Source organism: Tursiops truncatus, chromosome 11, assembly GCF_011762595.2.
Source record: "Tursiops truncatus isolate mTurTru1 chromosome 11, mTurTru1.mat.Y, whole genome shotgun sequence".
In the NCBI taxonomy this organism is placed as follows: Eukaryota; Metazoa; Chordata; class Mammalia; order Artiodactyla; family Delphinidae; genus Tursiops; species Tursiops truncatus.
The window spans coordinates 89,056,311-89,078,051 of NC_047044.1; positions in this window are offsets into that span (position 1 = coordinate 89,056,311).

Consider the following 21,741-nt stretch of genomic DNA (forward strand, 5'->3'; position numbering starts at 1 on the left):
TTTACATTTCTAATTTTTAAATTGTCCCTACTCTTCAAAGCTTATATCATGTGCACATGATTTATAAATTCCTAGATCCTCAAGGTCAGTGTCATCTCTCCTCTGTTTTCTAAAACTAATTTTATATAACTAACAGCATAAATAATATTATTCTGCTTAATAACCATGTACATATCATACATATATTATGTTCTACCTGCAAACAGACACTAATGAATTTCTTCTTTTTATATATCCTACAAGTACCACCATACTTAAAACATAGTAGTCAGTCAATGTAGGCTTATGGACTTAAAATTACCTGGTAAAAGCTGATATTTTCCTCAAATCTTGAGAACTCATATTGTTCACTCTCTATATAATGATAAATAGGTGAAAAGCAAAGTATCTAGTTATTTGTCATTGCCCACAAATAGAACATGAAAGAGCACTATTTTCTCAAAACTGATATCATCAAAACTGCTATGTTGTAGTCATATAGTGTTAACTAAACAGGTTCACCAGATGGTATTTATTTCATTAATCTGTACACAAACTCATGATTGTTAAATGAAATATATATGCTTATTTTACAGGTTTTATTGTAAACTTATTTTAGTTTTAAGTTGCTTTTATTATTAAATTTATAATGATAAAGAAATGCACTTACATGATTAAACATTAAAATGGAACAAAATGTTATTTATTTAACTCAATAGCTTCCAGTCTTTTTATGTTCTCAGAAACTTTCTATGTATTTGTAAACCTTCACAGGTATATAAACAAACACACACACACACATCTTTGTTATCACATAATGGTAAAGATGTAATAAATACCAACCACAGATTCTACACAGGGTATAACAGGAAGTGTTTTGTTTCTTTGAGAGGTAATGTAAAGTGAGAATTCTGGTCCATTGGTAACAAGAATGAACAGAAAATAGGGTATGTGGTAGAATAAATGTTGCTTTAATAAATTTGTGTATCTAAAGTAATTTGAATGTAATTTTTTTAACATCTTTATTGTAGTATAATTGCTTTACAATGGTGTATTAGTTTCTGCTTTATAACAAAGTGAATACATATATATATGTTCCCATATCTCTTGCCTCTTGTGTCTCCCTCCCTCCCACCCTCCCTATCCCACCCCTCTAGGTGGTCACAAAGCACTGAGCTGATCTCCCTGTGCTATGCGGCTGCTTCCCACTAGCTATCTATTTTATGTTTCGTAGTGTATATATGTCCATGCCACTCTCTCACTTTGTCACAGCTTGCCCTTCCCCCTCCCCATATCCTCAAGGCCATTCTCTAGTAGGTCTGTGTCTTTATTCCCATCTTGCCCCTAGGTTCTTCATGACCTTTTTTTTTTCCCTTAGATTCCATATATATGTGTTGGCATACTGTTGAATGTAACTTTGACATTATTTTCTAAATGATGAGGTGAGAAGGGAGTAGCATAAAATGATTTGCAATAAAATTGCTTGCTTTCCAGGAAGTAAATAATTTTGCCAGTAGTCTGCCATCATTTATGGAGCTTCTGTCTTCACACTGAATCCCAGAACAACTTGGGAGCATTTCTTCAGAAGAGTGCACCAGAATAGCTTATATGGAATAAAGTAATTAATGGGTAGAAATGGTAGAAAAACATATAAATTACAGATTCAGATGAACACTTTTGATGATTTTTCTTAAGCTATAAGGGCAATTGCACAAAGAAAAAGAAATTGGTAATTAAACAGAATGAAAGGAAAGTGAAAGAGAAGTTTTGGAAATTAATTTCTAAAAATTTTTCAAAATATGTGTTTTTAATATATGTTCATTCAATGAAATGTCAACTCTTGGAGGGTTCGTCTTTTTCAGTCTGAACAAATGTGTTTTCAGCCTGAACAGAGTATGTATTTTCAGCCAATATTAAACGATTGTTGACTGATGGAAGGTGCCATATCACTTTGTCTAACACTTGAACCATGAGAGGGTCATTTTTATTAAGGCAATAAAGCTCTCCCACTCCACTCAGGTTTTCCATTTGGTCTCTTTAGAGTACTCCTCTCCCTAAATTTTCTTAAAGAAGGAAAGTTTTCACTACACATTTCACACTTTATTCTGTCTCTAGTCCTTTCTGAGAGTATCTTCTCCAAATCAGGTCCAAACAGAAATTCAGTGCCCTTTGATGGACTGAACAGTATCCATGGAACTTCGACAGTATCCATTCTCCTTATCTTCTTTCATTAAAAGAAACACTTTCCAGATTTTAACTTAGTCCATGCTCCTTTGCAGCTATGTTTACTTTATGACTAAGTTTTAATCGATTGAAATAGAGAAGTTGCATAAGCAATTTCTTTATCATCTTATTTAAGACAGAACCTCCTGCCTAAATTTTACCTTTTCACTTTTCCCTTCCCATTGTCTAAAATTCAGAAGAGGTGCAGTAAGCTGCCCCATCCAAGCATAGAAGAAACACCAGCTCTTAAAACCAGAGAGGAACACCACATGTTGAGGATGGAGAACCACCCTGGCAAACCACGTTCCTAGATGACCTCTTGGACCAGGTCCCTCCCTTCCTGGACTATTTCTGGAGAGAGAAAAAAAACTGCTAATTCATTTAAGCAACAGTATTTTGGGTTCTGTTGATAGAATAGTTTAACCTACACACTAAATAATATCAAAATGGCAATGGAAATACTATACTACCATTAATATATATATATATTATATATATATATATTATATATATAGGGCTTTGTCTCAGTGGATGGTAAGAAAACCTATATTTCAAACTGCAAAGCTATGAGCCTTGTTATGTCTTGGCCAAATATTTTAAACTGTCATCTGCAATAACTTGGAAAGCAGATCGCATGCTTTAAAGAGAATGTAATTCTGGGGCTTGGAGATGAAAACAGAACATTGTAGTGTGTTGGATGTTCCTTAATGCTTTTAGCAAGGTATTATAATAAACAGATGAGCCCAGTCAAAAACTGACAAATTTGCATGCAGAGATGGAAGAGACTAGAATTCTGTAAAGGAGATTTTATCTGCCTTTGGCCTCAGTTAGACAGTCTAGTAATTTTTAGCAGACAGGGTTGGAAAAATCAACAGCTTGTTTAACTCAAACAGTAGAAAGTAATGCTCCAGACACTTCTCAAATAACTCTCGTTATGGCTTTTCAACTAGGAAAATGGAAGTTAACCTGCTGGTAAAGATCAGGTTAAGGGGAATATCTTAGTCTGTTAGCCTATTTTTTCAGATTATAACCATTAAAATGAGGGAGGTGGGGATGATCCTGGAATAGAAGCCAGTATTTAATACAGTTTTAGGGAACTATGTCCAAAAATTAACTTTGGTATGGTAAATGGTACATGAGTTATTGAAACAACATTAACTTGAAGTCAAGTAAGTTTTTAAGGAAATTATATTGTCAAAGAATCATCTAGCCAAGTCTTCAAAACCCATATGGGTTGTTTGAGTCCTAAAATTATTCCTGAACTTTCAAACCTGCACCAGCAGGGAGTGGGCTGTAAAAGCTGGAAAGTTGTGTAATGCCCACTCCAATACAGTCACAGAAGATAATGAACAAGGAAGACTGATCTGAAGGGCCAAGACAGGTCAGAGAGAACAATGGACCAAGTTCTCTTTTTCCAAAAAACAGAACCAGTGTCTAATAAGAAAACTTGTTCCACTGCCAAGACAGAGAATTTGTGCAATTTCTGTTCAGCAGAAGTTCATCATTGATATGAACTAGTAACTCCCATGTCTCCTATTTTTACCTTTTCCAAATGGAAAGCTGATTTTGCATTCATAATGTACTACTTTCCCTTATGGAGATTGATCTCATGTGGGGAAAGAAAAGTGAGCATGGGCACCTTTAAGATCAGAGACCAGAGAGTGGAAATTGCAAACCATCCTCCAGGATGCATTTCCCCAATTATTCTTTTAGTAATTACCCCTCCTCATTTATTTTTAACTGAGCGTGTATCTACTCAACCTCACACTATATTTCCCAGTCTCCCTTGAAGATAAATGCAGTCATGTGACTACATGTTTGACAGTGAAAGTTGAATAGTGTCAACCTACCTGAATGAACTTTTAGAGCAGAATCTGCATACCTTCCCTGAACTATTATGAGAAAGAATAGTATACTTTCATTTTATTTAAGCCACTATTAGAGAATTTTTGTTATAGCAGCTTAGTTTATACTTTAACTTACATAACAATAGCATAATAGCATAATATTACTACATTTGCCTACTGCTTGTGTTTTGCCAAACCATAGACAACTCTATGTTAAAATGTATTTGATTTCATATTCTTGGTAATTCCATCACTACTCTGTTATAGCTACTTCCCCAAGCCTACTGTGATAGTTAATTTTATGTGTCAACGTGGCTGGGCCACAGTGCTCAGATATTTGGTCAAACATTATTGTGGATGTTTCTATCATGGTGTTTCATTGGCTGAGACTAACATTTAAATTTGTGGATTTTTAGTAAAGCAGATCATCATCCATAATGTCGGTAGGCCACATCCAATAAATTGAAGGCATTAATGAAACAAAGACTGACCTCTTTTAAGCAATAAGGAATTCTTCAGCAGGATGCCTTTGAACTCAAACTGCAACTATTCCCAGAGTCTCCAGCCTGCCCATTTACCCCATCCGTCTTTGGACTCACCAAGCCTCTACAATCTTGTGAGCCAATTTCTTAAAAATAAATTTCCCTCTCTCTCTACACACACACCATCATCATCATCATCAGACTTTAATACCATTATAAAATCATTTTGCTATTGACAGCATGTATCTCAATTTCAGATTATTTTTTCATGGTACAAATATTTATTGAAGATTCATTAAGTACCAGATTGTAGTTTTGGAATACAAAAGAGCCTTTCTCTCATGGGGCTTACATTCTAGTGTAGAGACAGATAATAAATAAATAAATGAATAAATTTTTAAAATGATAAAAGTACTGTGAAGAAAAATGAAGCAGAAGAAAGAGCTTGAGAATGACTGAAAGGAAGTATTTTTTAGAGAGTGTGTCGGCAGGGTGGGGAGCTCTTGATGATTTAAGAGATGAGCAGTGTTATTTTATAGTGAAGGAGTCATCCATGAGGATATTTCATGAGGTCTAGGCTAAGGAAATAGTAACGGTAAAGTTCTCATGGTTAGAGAATGCTTGATGTGTTTGAGAAATTTTGCTAGAGTGCAATGGATAGAGTGGTCTGGGACTTAAGCTGGAAGGGGTTTTCTATTTTTGAGATTCTAAATTGAGCAAAAGTCAGACCTTAATCTAGTGGTAATAAATGTCTTAGACTTTCTGAGACTACCTTTTCTGAGTATTTATTTTGAAATTTCCAGATATGTTTGAGAGTCATCCCAACATTTATAGGAAATAAGGCCTCTTCCATGTGTTGATAACTAGTCAGGAAAATATTCCTATAAGTTTCTTCAAGTTAAGGATGAGATAAATGTTGCATACCATATTTAGATAGTTACATGTTACAATTTTTTTTATGTTCCTTATAAATTTCTAGAAGTTAGGTGTACTAACCCAGTCTCAGCTGCAGTTAGGGACTGGGAGAAGTGGTGTGAGCTCCAGGGGACCCAAGTACTAGCCAGTAGCAGAGATTCCACTTGCCACTGAGCCCAGGACATTGAGGAGGTGAAACCAGTCATCAGAGGAACAGAATGAGGAGCTTGAGGGCAGGTTTTTCTATCAACGTGGAGATTCTCAACTTACCTACAGCAAGGGTCTGGATTGTATTTGATTAAAATAGGTAGCATGTTTTCTTACCATGTATAGCCTTGTATTCAACCTTATGATTCTTGCTTTTAGCTCTCAATTGACCATTTAGTCCTAGCTTTGATAAGCAGGATTTATTAACAGAGATGAAAGTTGTAAAATAGAAATTCAAGCGGTAAGGGGTTTCCACTTTTATTAACTATTTAATGACAACTTCAGGAAGGGTGAGGCCTCATTACAAATGCTGTTCTTAAAATAAATATAACAATAGGCTAACTCTTATCATAAAACAAAATCTGAATCCTCCAGGTTGGTAAGCAAAAGAGAATCTCAATGTTAGCAGAGGATAGATTCAAAAGGCCAATCACCTTTCCTTCCTTTTAGGAAGCTGTGAAATGACAGCACTCCTGTGTCAGATGTCACATTCAAAATACGGTAATTCAAGGAGATCTTACTTTAAAAGAGACTATTTAACAAAGATGTAGATTTAGGGTGCATGATGAAGTGGCCCTAAGTATAGTAGTATTTTCTATCATCATCCCAGGCCCAAAGGGGCAAATGTAAGGATAGGTTATTAGAACCCAGAGGAATAGAGTCACATAGATTAAGAAACATTGAAAAGAACAGTAAGCTTCAGTGTAAGGGTAAGGATACAACCTTGTAAAGAAGGAGCTAAGGAAATAAATATTCTGACTTCACTCTCCTCACTCCTTCCAATGCTATAGTGCAGGGATGTCCCAATGGACAAGCCCAACAGTAAACAGCAGTGTGGGAACCATGAGGTAATCTGGGATAGTTAGCAGGACAGAAAGGGGTTGAAAATTAAACTGAAGGGAGAAATGGGAACTTTAAGGCACAATTCCCTTTCTCTGCCTTGACAATGAATCTGTCCCAGGGTGATTTCAACAAGTGAAATTTCTATAAATGACAGAAAGATAACTCTTCCTTTCTTCTTGTCATTGATAGAGGTAGTATGCAAGAGGCAGGCTCATGACTGCCCCTCCTGCAATATTCTGATGGACGGTAAGCTTTCTATGAATGGATTAGTTACTATTTCCTGGGGAAGGAAGATGAGGCAAAGACAGACATGGATATTGGAAATATATTTTTTTCAAATAATTTTCCAGTTCAAAGGAATGCTTCTTATCAATGGGCCTAAAGAAAGAACTTGGGAAGAGGAGCATCTGTACTTACAAAGCCCACAGAGCTCACATCCACAGTTAATAATTTCCTCAACAAAAAAAATGTCTAGGCACGTTTACCACACTCATAAGACCTAGATTCATTTGTCACTTTTAAAGAATACTACAGTTAATATTGGAAATATATTTGCTTCCTTCCTGGGATGAGGATTCAGAACCTGACCTCAGGCCATTCTTTATGGATTTGCAAAGTAAGGCCCTAAATGAAAAGATGAGTTTTTTCAGTTCTTTCTAAAGGTCACTGTGCTGCAGATCATGGTAATCTTTAATATGTGAGTCCTATGGCACCAGAAACACCCATGTAATACAAACTGAGATTTTTTTTTTAATTTTGTCATCTAGTGTTAATAAAGTTCACTTTTCAAATATACATACGTTTAAAAATCAAAGGCAGTATGTGTATGTTTTTGCATAATTCAATAAAATTATTCCTGAAATTTTTAATTTTTATTCTCATAAACAAAAATTAAATTAAAATTTTTTTTCAAAAAACACTCAAGTAGATTCTGCATCATTGAAAAATCTTAGGGCAGAAAAATGGTTTATGTGCTTCTCTTACATTGAAAATCCCAGATGGCAGCCCAGTACTATATCATATATTTTTTAAATAATTCACTTAGATACAGAGTATATTATACAGTATATTATGTAATTGTATTTTAGTACCTTTAAATACACTGACATGGCTTAACTTATACCACAGACTGCACAGGTGATGGTACAACTGCTACACAATAAAAAAATTAACAGCAAGAAGAGTGTTGATTTGACAACATTATCAAAAATGCTATGAATAAAACCTAATGTCAAATAGCATACAAAAATAGCTACCAAAATGTGACATATATTTTAATACATAAAAGAATTTACCAATCAGAAGAATTTAGAAAATAAATACTCAAGTTAAAAAGTAGAGAAAAATCAGAGATTTAGAGTCAAAATCACACATCACATTTGTCTACATCTCCTAATTTCCATCCAATCGTCATGATTTTTCTCTTTCTTTTACTACAAGAATAGCCTAACTCTTCTATTAGCTTCTACTCTTGCCTCTTTTTGAGGGAGTAGATTGATTTCTACTATCCACATATCATCCAAAATAATCTTTGTAACACGTTTACTTGATCACACTCTTTCCCCCAGCTTAAAATTTTAATTACTTACCATTATCCTTAGAAATAATTAATAATTGCAACCCATGTTTAAAATATCCTTCATGGGATTGTTCCTACAGACTACTCTGTTTTTTCCCTCTGCCACTCTTCTTTCCCCTAGCTACCTTTGCATATTAGTCTCATGTATGTTCATTGAACACCCCAAGCTTGTTCCCAGCTTAGACTTATTCACTCTCTTTGAAAAGCTCTTCCCTAGCGATGACATATGAGTGACTCACTAACTTAATTCTGGCCTCCTTTAAATATGCCAGTTTTTTCTCATCTCAAGGCCTTTGGCATATGCTCTTAAATCTTCCTTAAATTCTCTATCTCCTTCATTTCAAATAGTTGGCTGCTTATTATTCCTCTATCCCCAATTATGCATAAAATTTATAGAGTCATCCTCCATAAAATTTATGTTTAAAAGATACTCTCTATTTCTAGTTTTAAAATAAAGGCTATCCTCTCTTCCATGTGATCAATGAGAAAATAAAATAAATTTTATCTTCTAAAGTAGATGGGAATATCTATACTATTGGCAGAATTCCATGATGCACTCTCAAGACTTTTTCCTGGTGTACACACCCTGTATAATCCCCTCCCCTGAATGTGTGTGGGACATGAGAATATGGTAAAATAGTGCTTCCATGGTTAAGTTACTAATCAGTTGCCTTTGAGTTAATCAAAAAGGAGATTATCCTGGATGGGTCTGACTCAAACTGATGAGTCCTTTTAAAAAGGTGTGGCATTAGAGAGACATTCTGCTGGACTTCAAAATGAAGGAAACTACCATATTGTGGCAAAAACAACCTTAACCTGTTACCATAATCAAATAAAGGCAATGCAAACAAAAAATCAAAACAATATCTCTCATGAACATTGGCTTAAACAAACTTAGTAACATATTAAATCAAATAAATAAATATATAAAAATATAATACCTAATAAACAAATGGGATTTAATGCAGGAATGCAAGGTTAATTCAACATTTGAAAAGAAGTCAGTTATTTCACCATTTTAATGGACTGAAAAAAACGATCTTGATTCAGAAAAAGCATTTGACAAAATTCAGCATTCATTCATGCTGCATACTTAAGAATTTCTATGCATATTTAGGAATAGAATAAAATGTTCTTATTCTGATAAAGGACATCAGGAATAAAATTACCACTAATATGATATTTACTGGTAAAAGAATGAATGTTTTCTCTCTAAGATACAGAATAAGGATAAGGTGGCTGCTCTCACTTCTATCAACATTGTACCACAGGGTCTAGCCAAAAAATTGTAACTGCGAAATTAACTTTGGAATAGATGTAAAACTATTCAGGTTATCTAGGTTACTTTGAGTGAGTTTGATAGTTTGTGTTTTAAATAATTTATCCATTACATCTAAGACAAGAAAAAGAAAATAAAAAGCATACAGATTGGAATAGAACAAATAAAACTTTATACTTGCATCTGCCATGATTGTCTAAATAGACAATTCCAAAAATAATGTAATACTGGCATCAATAACTGTGTTTAGCAAGGACACAGGAAACAAGGTCAATATTAAAAATCAGTTTCATTTCAACTTGCAACATAGTAGCAAGAAACAAATAGAAACTGAAATTAAATATATATGTATATATTCATATATATAATTTACATTTGAATTAGAAATCACAAAGTGCATAGGGATAAATTTACAAAATATGTGTAAGATCTATACATTGGAAACTATACAATATTGCTGGAGAAAATTTTAAAAGATCTAAATAAATGGAGAAAATGCACTATGCTCATGGACCAGAAGACTCAATATTATTAAATTGTTAATTCTTCTCAAATTAATCTACAGATTCAAAGTAAGCCTAATCAAAATCCCTATTGTTGTTTTTATTTTTGTTGCTGTTGCTGTTATTGAAAATAAAAAAATACAAGCAAAAGCTTGACAGAATGCATAGATTATATTTAAATATAGGACTTAATTTACAAATAACATCTCTGTGAGAAATTATGTGTAAAAAGTAGTCAACTTGAAAGAAATTATATGATAAATAATAGTTGAATAGAAATCTATTTTATAGTTAGAAATAAAAATACATCATTTACAGGCAATAAATAAAAGAAGCATAAATATATTGCAAAATGTAAAAGTAAAAAGTTAGAAAAAAACTTGTAAACAGGAAAAAATTGAGTTATAGATGAGAGAAATTAAATAAAAAATATCATTTTTATTTCTCTAAAGAGAATGATGAATACTAGTAATATGAAAACTACTTAAAACTGGAACATTATCCATATGTCATCAGCTAGAGTTATACATGTATCCTCTGAAACAAAATACGTAGTGTGCAAATTATCACAAAAAAAGTAAGCAAAACAAAGAAATATTAATATTGTAAGGGAAGAAAAATAACATATTGACAAGAAATATAGCTTAAATATTACTACAGAATTCAAACCAAACATTTCTGTCAAATCAAAGGAAATATTTTAATCAAGTATTGGTTATGTAAATTAAGTTGCAACATATAGTGAAGTGTAGTTAGAATATATGCAGCCATTGAAAATACCGAGGCAGTTCTATATATACTGATGAGGAACCTTTAAGTAAAAATTACAAAATGAGGAAAGATGAGTAAGTCAGTTATTATTATTTTTTAATCGCACACACACAAATACACAGAATATCCCTAATAAAGTATAGAGAAATTAATTGAATATTGATTTCCTCTGAAGATAAAATTTTGGAGAAAGTTGGAAGAGAGATTTTTCACAGTATGTACTTTTGTATATTTTAAATTTTGTGCAGGCTCATATTTTATTTCTTCAAATATAAGTACTTTTAAGAAGTACTTCTTTCATTTCTATCTCTGCATCCCATTCACTTTTCAGGGAACCTATAAAAATCTGTAATTATAAAAAATGGATTCGTTCTCATGTTTGTTGTTTATCAGGCTCACAAAATTGTAAGCTTTATGTGGGTTGGGGCCAAGTATATTTCCTCTTAAATAGAACCTGGTATTCAAATAGGCACTAAATATGTACACTTTTAAAAAATTAACAAACATAACCAAGTGAATAAAAGAATAGATGATCTAATCAAGGAATAGAAACAAGTAAATTGAAAAATAATTATTAATAATAATAAACAATCACATATAAGTTAAAACCAAAGCTAAATATTTTACCTCTTTGTGAAACACTTTATAATATCCAACACTTGTGGCTGTATGCAAACAGATACTTTCTAACATTGCTGTGTTAGAATGAGTAACGGCCATCAGAGAAATTTTTATAAAATAGAAAACTCGAACTTAACATAAAATCCAAACAATAAAAGATTGGCTGAAATATCAGGTATAACCCTTATGGTGAAATAAAATGAAATAAAAATGCTATGGAAGATTGGTTCAAGATGACAGAGTAGAAGGACGTGCATTCACTCCTTCTTGCGAAAGCATCAGAATCACAACTAACTGCTGAACAATTATCGACAGGAAGACACTGGAACTCACCAAAAAACATACCCCACATCCAAATACAAAGGAGAAGCTTCAATGAGATGGTAGGAGGGGCGCAATCACAATAAAATCAAATCCCCTAGTTGCTGGGTGGGTGACTCACAAACTGGAGAACAGTTATATCGCAGGAGTCCACCCACTGGAGTGAAGATTTTGAGCCCCATATCAGGCTTCCCAACCTGGTGGTTTGGCAACAGGAGGAGGAATTCCCAGAGAATCAGACTTTGAAGTCTAGCGGGATGAGATTGCAGGACTTCAACAGGACTGGGGGAAACAGAGACTCCACTCTTGAAGGGCACACACAAAGTAGTCTGAGCATCAGGACCCAGGGTAAGGAGCAGTGACCCCATAGGAGACTGACCCAGATCTACCTGCTAGTGTTGGAGGGTTGCATGCAGAGGCGTGAGGTGGCTGTGGCTCACCATGGGCATAAGGACACCGGCAGCGGAAGTTCTGGGAAGCACTCCTTGGCGTGAGCTGTCCCAGATTCCTCCATTAGCCCCAACAAAGAGCCAGGCAGGCTCCAGTGCTGGGTAGCCTCAGGCTAAACAACCAACAGGGAGGGAACCCAGCCCCAACCATCAGCAGACAAGCGGATTACAGTTTTACTGAGCTCTGCCCACCAGAGCAACACCCAGCTCTACCTTCCACTTGTCCCTCCCATCAGGAAGATTGCACAAGCTTCTTAGATAGCCTCATCCAGCAGAGGGCACACAGCAGAAGCAAGAACTACAATTCTGCAGCCTGTGGAAGGAAAATCACATTCACAGAAAGATAGACAAAATGAAAAGGCAGAGGGCTATGTACCAGATGAAGGAACAAGATAAAACCCCAGAAAAACAACTAAATGAATTGGAGATAGGCAACCTTCCAGAAAAAGAATTCAGAATAATGATTGTGAAGATGATCCAGGACCTTGGAAAAAGAATGGAGGCAAAGATTGAGAAGATTCAAGAAATGTTTAACAAACACCTAGAAGAAGTAAAGAACAAACAAACAGAGATGAGCAATACAATAACTGAAATGAAAAATCCACAGAAAGGAATCAATAGCAGAATAGCTGAAGCAGAAGAACAGATAAGTGACCTGGAAGACAGAATGGTAGAATTCACTGCCGGGGACCAGAAGAGAGAAAAAGGAATGAAAAGAAATGAAGACAGCCTAAGAGACCTCTGGGACAACATTAAATGCAACAACATATGAATTATAGGGGTCCCAGAAGGAGAAGAGAGAAAGACCCGAGAAAATATTTGAATAGATTATAGTCGAAAACTTCCCTAACATGGGAAAGGAAAGAGCCACCCAAGTCCAGTAAGCACAGAGAATCCCAGGCAGGATAAACGGAAGGAGAAACACACTGATACACATAGTACTCAAAATGACAAAAATTAAAGACAAAGAAAAATTATTGAAAGCAACAAGGGAAAAATGAAAAATAACATGAAGGGAACTCCCATAAGGTTAACAGCTGATTTCTCAGCAGAAATTCTACAAGCCACAAGGGAGTGGCATGATATATTTAAAGTGATGAAAGGGAAGAACCCACAATCAAGATTACTCTACCCAGCAAGGATCTCATGCAGATTCAAGGGAGAAATCAAAAGCTTTTCAGACAAGCAAAAGCTAAGAGAATTCAGTGCCACCACCAGCTTTACAACAAATGCTAAAAAAACTACTCTAGGTGGGAAATACAACAGAAGAAGAAGACCCACAAAAACAAACCCAAAACAATTTAAAAAATGGTAATAGGTACATACATATCGATAATAACCTTGAATGTAAATGGCTTAAATGCCCCAACCAAAAGACAAAGACTGGTTGAATGGTTACAAAAACATGACCCATATATATGCTGTCTACAAGAGACCCACTTCAGATCTAGGGACACATACAGACTGAAAGTGAAGGGATGGAAAAAGATATTCCATGCAAATGGAAATCAAAAGAAAGCTGGAGTAGCAATACTCATATCAGATAAAATAGACTTTAAAATAAAGACTCTTACAGGAGATAAAGAGGGACACTACATAACGATCAAAGGATCAATCAAAGAAGAAGATATAACAATTATAAACGTGTATGCACCCAACATAGGAGCACCTCACTACATAAGGCAAATGCTAACAGCCATGGAAGGAGAAATCAACAGTAACACAATAATAGTAAGGGACTTTAACACCCCACTTACATCAATAGACAGATCATCCAAACAGAAAATAAATAAGGAAACACAAGCTTTAAATGACACAATAGATAAGATAGATTTAATTGATATTTATAAAACATTCCACCCAAAAGTGGCAGAATACACTTTCATCTCAAGTGCACATGGAACGTTCTCAAGGATATATCACATCTTGGGTCACAAATCAAGCCTCAGAAAATGTAAGAAAATTGAAATCATATTAAGCATCTTTTCTGACCACAACGCTATGAGACTGGAAATCAATTACAGGAAAAAAACTGTAAAAATACACAAGTACATGGGGGCAAAATGTAACCAAGAGATCACTGAAGATATCAAAGAGGAAATCAAAAATACCCAGAGACAAATTATAATGAAAACACGATGATCCAAAATCTATGGGATGCAGCAAAAGCAGTTCTAAGAGAGAAGTTTATAGCAATACAAGCCTACCTCAAGAAACAAGAAAAACCTCAAACAATCAAACCTATTACATAAAGGAACTAGAGAAAGAAGAACAAACAAAACCCAAAGTTAGTAGAAGGAAAGAAATCATAAAGATCAGAGCAAAAATAAATGAAATAGGGCTTCCCTGGTGGTGCAGTTGTTGAGAGTCTGCCTGCCAATGCAGGGGACACGGGTTCGTGCCCTGGTACGGGAGGATCCCGCATGCCGCGGAGCGGCTGGGCCCGTGAGCCATGGCCGCTGAGCCTGCGCGTCTGGAGCCTGTGCTCCGCAACGGGAGAGGCCACAGCGGTGAGAGGCCCGCGTACCGCAAAAAAAAAAAAAAAAAAAAAGAAATAGAAACAAAGAAAACAATAGCAAAGATCAATAAAACTAAAAGCTGGTTCTTTGAGAAGATAAACAAAACTGATAAACTTTTAGCCAGATTCATCAAGAAAAAGAGGGAGAGAACTCAAATCAATAAAATTAGAAATGAAAAAGGAGAAGTTACAATGGACACTGCAGAAATACAAAGCATCCTAAGAGACTACTACAAGCAACTCTATGCCAATAAAATGGACAAACATGAAGAAATGGAGAAATTCTTAGAAAGGTATAACCTTCCAAGACTGAAACACAAAGAAATAGAAAATATGAGCACAACAATCACAAGTAATGAAAGTAAAACTGTGACTAAAAATCTTCCAACGAATAAAAGTCCAGGACCCGATGGCATCACAGGTGAATTCTATCAAACATTTAGAAAAGAGCTAACACCCAGCCTTCTCAAGCTCTTCCAAAAACTTGTAGATGAAGGAACACTGCCAAACTCACTCAAGGCCACAATCACCCTGATACCAGAACAGACACAGATATTACAAAAAAAAAGAAAATTAAAGACCAGTATCACTGATAAATATAGATGAAAAAATCCTCCACAAAATACTAGCAAACGGAATCCAACAACACACTAAAAGGATCATATAGCAAAATCAAGTGGGATTTTCTGAGGGATACAAGGATTCTTCAATATACACAAATCAATCAATGTGATACACCATATTAACAAACTGAAGAATAAAAACCATATGATCATCTCAATAGATGCAGAAAAAGCTTTTGATAAAATTCAACACCCATTTATGATAAAAACTCTCCAGAAAGTGGGCATAGAGGGAGCCTACCTCAACATATTAAAGGCCATATACAACAAACCCACAGCATACATCATTCTCAATGGTGAAAAACTGAAAGCATTTCCTCTAAGATCAGGAACAAGACAAGGATGTCCACTCTTGCCACTATTTTTTGTTGTTTTGTTTTGTTTTTTTAATTAATTTATTTATTTACTTTTGGCTGTGTTAGGTCTTCATTTCTGTGCGAGGGCTTTCTCTAGTTGTGGCGAGTGGGGCCACTCTTCATCACGGTGCATGGCCCTCTCACTGTCGCAGCCTCTCTTGTTGCGGAGCACAAGCTCCAGACATGCAGGCTCAGTAGTTGTGGCTCACGGGCCTAGTTGCTCTGCGGCATGTGGGATCTTCCCAGACCAGGGCTCGAACCCACGTCCCCTGCACTGGCAGGCAGATTCTCAACCACTGTGCCATGAGGGAAGCCCTCACCACTATTATTCAACATAGTTTTGGAAGTTTTAGCCACAGCAATCAGAGAAGAAAAAGAAATAAAAGGAATACAAATTGGAAAAGAAATAAAACAGTCACTGTTTTACTGTTTTAGATGACATGATACTATACATAGAAAATCCTAAAGATGCCACCAGAAAACTACTAGAGCTAATCAATGAATTTGGTACAGTTGCAGGATACAAAATTAATGTACTGAAATCTCTGCATTTCTGTACACTAACAACAAAAGATCAGAAAGAGAAATTAAGAAAACAATCCCATTCACCACTGCAACAAAAACAATAAAATACCTAGGCATAAACCTACCTAAGGAGGCAAAAAACCTGTATGCAGAAAAGTGTAAGACACTGGTGAAAGAAATCAAAGATGATACAAACAGATAGAGAGATATGCCATGTTCTTGGATTGGAAGAATCAATATTGTGAAAATGACTATACTACCCAAAGCAATCTACAGATTCAATGCAATCCCTATCAAATTACCAGTGGCATTTTTTTTACAGAACTGGAACAAAAAATCTTAAAATTTGTCTGGAGACACACAAGATCCTGAGGATCTTATTGAGGGGAAAAAAGGAACTGGAGGAATCAGACTCCCTGACTTCAGACTATACTACAAAGCTACAGTAGTCAAAACAGTATGGTACTGGCACAAAACAGAAACATAGATCAATGGAACAGGATAGAAAGCCCAGAGATAAACCTACGCACCTATGGTCAACTAATCTATGACAAAGGAGGCAAGGATATACAATGGAGAAAAGACACTCTCTTCAATAAGTGGTGCTGGGAAAACTGGACAGCTACATGTAAAAGAACGAAATTAGGACACTCCCTAATGCCATACACAAAAATAAACTCAAAATGGATTAGAGACTTAAATGTTAGACCGGACACTGTAAAAGTCTTAGAGGAAAACATAGGAAGAACACTCTGACATAAATCACAGCCAGATCTTTTCTGATCCACCTCCTAGAGTAATGGAAATAAAAACAAAAATAAACAAATGGGACCTAATGAAACTTAAAACCTTTTGCAAAGCAAAGGAAACTACAAACAAGACGAAAAGACAATCCTCAGAATGGGAGAAAATATTTGCAAATGAATCAATGGGCAAAGTATTAATCTCCAAAGTATATAAACAGCTCAAGCAGCTCAATATTAAAAAAACAAACAACCCAATCCAAAAATGGGCAGAAGACCTAAATAGACATTTCTCCAAAGAAGACATACAGATGGCCAAGAAGCACATGAAAAGCTGCTCATCATCACTAATTATTAGAGAAATGAAAATCAAAACTACAATGAGGTATCACCTCACACCAGTCAGAATGGGTATCATCAGAAAATCTACAAACAACAAATGCTGGAGAGAGTGTGGAGAAAAGGGAACTCTCTTGCACTGTTGGTGGGAATGTAAATTGATACAGCCACTATGGAGAGTAGTATGGAGGTTCCTTAAAAAACTAAAAATAGAATTACCATATGACCCAGCCATCCCACTACTGGGCATATAGGTGGAGAAACCATAATTCAAAAAGACACATGTATCCCAATGTTCATTGCAGCACTATTTACAATAGCCAGGTGGTGGAAGCAGCCTAAATGCCCATCAACAGACAAATGGATAAAGAAGATGTGGTACATATATACAATGGAATATTACTCAGCCATAAAAAGAAATTGGGTCATTTGTAGAGACGTGGATGGATGTAGAGACTGTCATACAGAGTGAAGTAAATCAGAAAGAGTAAAACAAGTATCGTATATTAACGCATATATGTGTAACATAGAAAATGGTACAGATGAACCTGTTTGCAGGGCAGAAATAGAAACACAGATGTAGAGAACAAACGTATGGACACTAAGGGGGGAAAGTGGCTGGGTGGTGCTGTTGGTGGCATGAATTGGGAGATTGGGATTGACATAGATACACTAATATGTATAAAATAGATAACTAATAAGAACCTGCTGTATAAAAAAATTAAAATGAAAAACAATGCTATGAAAACTCTTTCACATATTAAAAACCAAACTGTTTATATTTATTAACACATTTTCCAAAAGAAAAATCATACACCCATAGACACATGTACCTTGCAAAAATATGATAAGTATATAAGGCAAGAAGTTCAGAGTGGTTATATCTTAATGCCAGAGCTATTTGTATATTTAGATATAATCCAGACTTTCTATAGTGAACATATATACTTTTAAGGATAAAATTTGTAACAGAAGATAAAAAACTTGATCCTAAACTGGCAAAACTGAAAAACAAAAAAAGTAATGAAACACCCAGTTTCTATTATGAGACCCGGTCTTTTAAAATAGTGTTTTAAAGCATTTCTTTTATATTTGGGGTGACAAAGCAGAACATTTCAGACTTGAGATGTGTTGGCATCTTGGTGTAATTGAAAGAACAGCAGTTTGACTCCTTATCATCCTCAGTTCAAATATGGCTCCACTTCTCACTAGAGCCCAGCATGGCCTCAATGCCCCAGGGTGTCTTTATGCAGATGAACGTTGGTGCTACATAGCTCTTTGCAAGAATAAGTTCCTTTAGAAAAAAAGAAGAAAGAATAAGTTTCTTTTAACTTCTCCAAGTCTCAGTTTCCATATCTGAAGTGGTAAAGCGGTGCCAACCTCAAAAGAATTTAACAAAATACTGCTTATAAAAATGCCTAGGACACATTTATCTTAATGAATGTATATATACTGTACATGTGTAAATTGGAATTAACATAAACTTTCTCTATGTAAATATAGACACAGATTGTAGGCCCATAAAATGGAGACATAATCACATACTGACAAATGGAAGTGCATGGTGGAAACTACATTTTTATAAAGAGATTAGATATGCTTGCAAGTGATGTAAAAGGCCAGTATATTTTCTGTCTTACACAGGCAATTTTAAGAAAAAACAGATGGGATTTACAGAATTTGATTTATTAATAACATGTATTTTATTTTTGGTCCAAAACTAGGTTTTTTTCTTTTAAGATGGGCAGAAATATGCAAGAAAGAAGGACAGAAAGCCAAGATTTAAGGAAAGGCTCTGAAATAAAATATGCACACACAGACTTGAAACAATCTGGTTCTAGGGTAACAAAGTAACAGGTTTTTCTCCACACATTTCCCCACTCCCAGCTAGGCACTGAATCCCCGTATGCAAACAAAAGGGACATATTGCAGAGGTGATTCATACAGCTGGGGACACAAAAGGCTGTTCCAGCCAAAGCCAACAATTAACAATGGCCTATTTGTTAAACGTTGTCCTCTCTAACTTGCTTCTTTCTTTCTGAGGAAAAGTGGCATGTTTGAATACGTGACATATTCTTTAAAGTTTCCACTTTTAAGCATTACTAAATGTACCTCAAAATAACAACCAACTTTCCCTTTTTTAAAATAGAAACCCAGGTTTTCATAAATATCTGTCTGTGCTTTCATCTGCATATGTGCTGCTATCTTTCCATAAACTCAATCACAGTTAATTTGGTCTGTATTGGTAAATGTAGAAAGGCTCTCAGATGGTTTAGAAGAAATAGAACAAAATTAGTTTGGATTTTTTTCCAAGTGGATTGTCACAATCTGTGCATGCTATTTCTCTCATTATTACATTTATGCAGCATTCAGATTCCTTTTTCTCCTTTATCCACCTCCTATTTAGCATAAACAGAGGAAGAATCAAGTGGATATAATCACCTCTAGATCCTTGATAAGCTTTATCCAATAGCTAAGAGATATTAATGCTTGAATGGCTGTTATTGGTTTTCATTTGGCATGTGATATCGAAGCAATGTGTCTTCTGTTGTACTTAGGAAACTCTCAATTAGAGTTCCAAGCACCAGTAGGCAAGGGAGAAATTTTCTGGCTTTGCTATGTTTTAACATTCCTGAATCTGGTCTCTGTCATGATCATCCTTCAAAGGAACCTCCATTTTAGCACAACTGCCAACAGACTCCAAAGATAGGTATTAAGGTAGCTTGTTTATAGAAATGTGTTTAGTCTCATTTCTAAGGAAATGTATTTGGCACAATACTTATTTATTGTATTAAAACACGATTATTTGCTATTAAAAATACAAAGCAATTAAGATAAATGTGAATGTCAAAGTCACAATAGAAATTATTTCTTTCAAGTAACTCCAAGACAGTCTCCAAATTTTGAGGCTCCTTGAACTTTCTTCTCCAAAAAGAGGATGATACCTAGGATTTAACCATCTTTTTCCCAACCTGTGACAGTGTTATCAGAAGTATTTGAAGCAATTAGGTTTAAAAGATGCTTCTAATTCTTCTAGTTTCTATTGATTTCTCCTATTATGTGCCTCCTAAACACTTTATTCACATTTTTTGTGATGAACACTTTCCAAAATAAATGTCAATTGTCCGTTCACTTTCTGTTTTCTCTTACTAGCACTTCTTATGAAACAGAGGTCTTTTCTTCCCCTCTGTACCCAAGTTTAAAATGCAATGTGGAAATATTCTTCCATACTGAATTTAATTCTATTAGGGACCTCCGTTTCTGTTAGGGTGTGGATAAACAACACCACCATTTCAGATTCAGTATAACCTAGTCACTTCCAGATTAATACAATTTCATTGGGGGAAATACTCAACTTTTCGGGATTTCTCTAAACACTCCCTTCTCTTTTATTTTTCATCAGGTGGTATCTGAGTTTAGAAGAGGCTTGCATAATGGCTGGGCATTGGAAATGATATGTTTAAAACAACAACAACAAAGCAGGGCAAATAGACTCCATGAGACCATTAGGGATCCAGATCCCTTAAGATTTTGTTTTGTTTTGTTTCTCTAGTCTTTACAGGGTTAAAGCTAACTCGCTAGTAGTGTTCCATCCATGTTCCAGTCCATAAGAAAGGAGAACGGGAGGAAGTGGAATGCATGCAGTTTCCTACCTAAAGATATGACTTGAAAGTTTTCTACATTATTCTGCTTATATCCAATTGTCTGAACTTAGTTTCATGGATTGTACTAGCAGAAGAGAGCCATATATGTTGATAACCACAAGGTAGGGAAGAAAAAAATAATTGTCATAAAATGGGTGAAAATAACATCTAACAATAGTTGAGCTAGAATTCATTCATCTTAAAGAATTAAGTAAAGCATTTTAGAGTATGTCATAAAATTAACTGAATGTGGGGCTTTCCTGGTGGTGCAGCGGTTGAGAGTCCGCCTGTCCCCCTGCCGATGCATGGGACACGGGTTTGTGCCCCGGTCCAGGGGGATCCCACATGCCGCGGGGCGGCTGGGCCCGTGAGCCATGGCCGCTGAGCCTGCGCATCCGGAGCCTGTGCTCCGCAACGGGAGAGGCCACAGCAGTGAGAGGCCCGCGTACTGCAAAAAAAAAAAATAATAATAATTGAATGTGTTACCTTTGATTGATTTATTCAGCTAACATTTATCAAATCTCATCCATGTTAGTAATGGGAAGTTAGCTAATATGAAGGAAAACAATTCTAGTATCTTCTTTAATGAGAATTACTAATTACTAAATTTGCTATAATTTTATTACTTGACAAAAGTGGAAATACAAAAGTGAAACCTGTTTGGGGTTTTTTGTGAGATAGTTTATAAGTTCAGAGTCCCATAATATAATGAAATAGAGATGTTACTTAGTATACGATACTTTCAAATTGACTGAATAATTCCATGAACAATAGCAAACCACTATTGAGAGGAAAGTCTATGACTTGAATCAGTTATCTTTTGGCTGTAAATAACATAGAACATAGCTTAATAGGTCTGGTGCAGGTCTGGTGCAGGGACTTAACAAATATTATGGAAGAATCTGGCTCCATCTATCCTTCCATTCTGTCATTCTCTTTTTGTTGGATTTTTGTTTGTCTTTGTACTCTTCCCT